The following is a 2,502-nucleotide window of genomic DNA, read 5'->3' on the forward strand; positions in this document are numbered from 1 at the left end:
CATTATTGTGTAATAGGTAAAAGAGATATGTAATCTTTTTTTCCCCTTAATTTCTAATTAATAGGTTTAGGTCCTTTTTAATAATTTTAATATAACTGGCCACTTTTCTTAATTTATTATTCTTAACTGTTCTTGCAGTTAATTTTTATAGATAGTAGATACTATCAAAGTCATAACACCAAAGTGACATATACTCATAATATAGTTTGTGAACCGTAAATTAGAAAAATTATTCTTGGATGCTCATAAAACTAATATGACCCACTAATAACCTTTTCTTTTATTATTATTAGTTTTTTTTTTTGGTGACTTTATTATTATTAGTTTTAAGCAGTGACATCTAATAATTTATCTTTTAAATAATAATTAAAAAAAATACATAGTCGGCCAAATCTTAATGTACGCATTGTTCATAGTTGGTGCAATATAATGGTTAAAGCCGTCCTAACTTGAATTTTTTATTGGAATTGTTAATTGTGCTTGTGCACATAGCTGATGTTTGACTTATTTTAATGATCATTTACATAACTACATGCACGAGCCAAATGATAACTTCTTGTGAGGAAACTATATATATTGATTGTGGATTGTGATCCATTTGAAGGCTGAAAGGTTATCAACCAACTTATTTATTGTACTAATGGTTAGTTGTTATGGCGAACCATAATTTGGCAATGCAAATGTGCGTCATGTTTTCAAGGTATTGTCTCATTTTCTTTTGGTTGTTGACGTATTGTAATGGCGTCATCTTCAAGAATCGCTTAGGATCTGTCAAAAAACAATCAATTAGGACATTTTAACAATCAATGAAAGAATTCGGACTCACTTGCAAGCTGCCGAGTGGCATCATATCAACATTCGAGTTAAAAAATTAGCGTCCATGAACATAAATTGGTCAAGACTGAAGATGATGAATATTTTAATCCATTAATTAATGTTTTGATTTTGAACCTGATAATAGTAAAATCCTTGATGAAAGACTTTTATTTCTTCCCTTATCGGAATTTAATAAGGTCTAAGAGTTAGTCAAGTTTGGAAAAGGAAAAAAAGTCCGTCAATCTGCTAGAATTATCCATGATGGAGGAATAAATGGAGACTCGCAACATACAAACTACGATCAACTAATAAATGGAAACAAGGACGGGGTATAGATACCCGCATCATACGACCTGTTAAAATTTTTTAAATGTAAAATTTTTTAATTACCCGAATTTATATACCAACTCCGTTAGGAAGACAATGAAAAATCTTGATAATGTGTACAATGAATTTTAAATTTAGCTCAATACAAAAAAAAAAATTCAAACAATTATTTTAAAAAATTAACCATCCCAACCTTAATTTACCAATGGAATTTATCCAAACACTCTCTTTCTCCTCTCCCACCGTCTGCTACCCCATCCTCATTAATCATCCTACCTCTCCGGCGTTAGAAATTGCCTCATTGGCCATCAAACAACCACTCACGTAATTATTAAAATAATCATCCGACTACTTAGTGAAATGACCATCTAACATTTGTTAATTGTATATACTTAAACTGAATCAAACAAAATAACCATCAAATTAAGAATTAAAATAAAAATCTACGTATCTAGTGAATTGAACATTCAGCATCTAAATTCGTCCGTTGATGTATATACCTTTAAGACGTAAGTGGAGCGAAATCCAAGAAAGCAAGAAAGCCAAGTTCGCTGGAAACCTCCGCAACACCATGAAACAAAGCACTCGCCTTCTTGATATCTTGAATCCGATGCACCAGCCTTCCTGCCACGTAAGTCTTCAACCCCACTCGAAGCAAAGTACAGTGACAGCAACAACCCGGACACGAAATTCTCGATCCTCTCTATCAGCCTCTCCGTGAAATTCCCTCCCTTCGGAATCGTCAATCCGAACACCAGTGCACCGAAGATCGAGTGGATCCCGATCAGGTCCATCACGAATCCCAATATCATCACTCCGGCGAGAGTTGGCGTGTGGTTGTGGCAGCAACGGCACGTCCGACGGGTGTCGCGGCGGCAAAGGGAGACACGGATATGGCTGCGGATGGATCCGTCCCTGCTACGAATGAACAAGTGCACGAGGGCTGGCTTTGGTGGTGTAGGCAGTCTCCTCCAGCGGCGGCGACACGGTTGGCGTGGAGGGGATGGAATGGCAAAGATGAGGGTGCGGTGGCATGAGAGGGAGGGGATATCCGACGGCTATTATGAGATTAGAGTTATCATACGTAATGTGAATGAGTTTAACTACTAATCTTAATTTTTTAAATTTTAAAATTTGAATTTAAATAATTATTAAATAATTAATTAAGAATCTGATTTTTAATTTTTAAAATACCTTTCTTTTTAAGTCTATTGTACACATTATTCACAAAAGTCATTATTTCACTATACTTTCTCTTTATATATACATCTATCCATGAATATGTTAAACATCTCAAATTAAAAGAAAAATTTGTTTTTCTAATGTTTAGTCTTAATTCATTTAGAATTTTATATTATT

The sequence above is a fragment of the Arachis ipaensis genome, chromosome B05, assembly GCF_000816755.2.
Source record: "Arachis ipaensis cultivar K30076 chromosome B05, Araip1.1, whole genome shotgun sequence".
Taxonomy (NCBI): domain Eukaryota; kingdom Viridiplantae; phylum Streptophyta; class Magnoliopsida; order Fabales; family Fabaceae; genus Arachis; species Arachis ipaensis.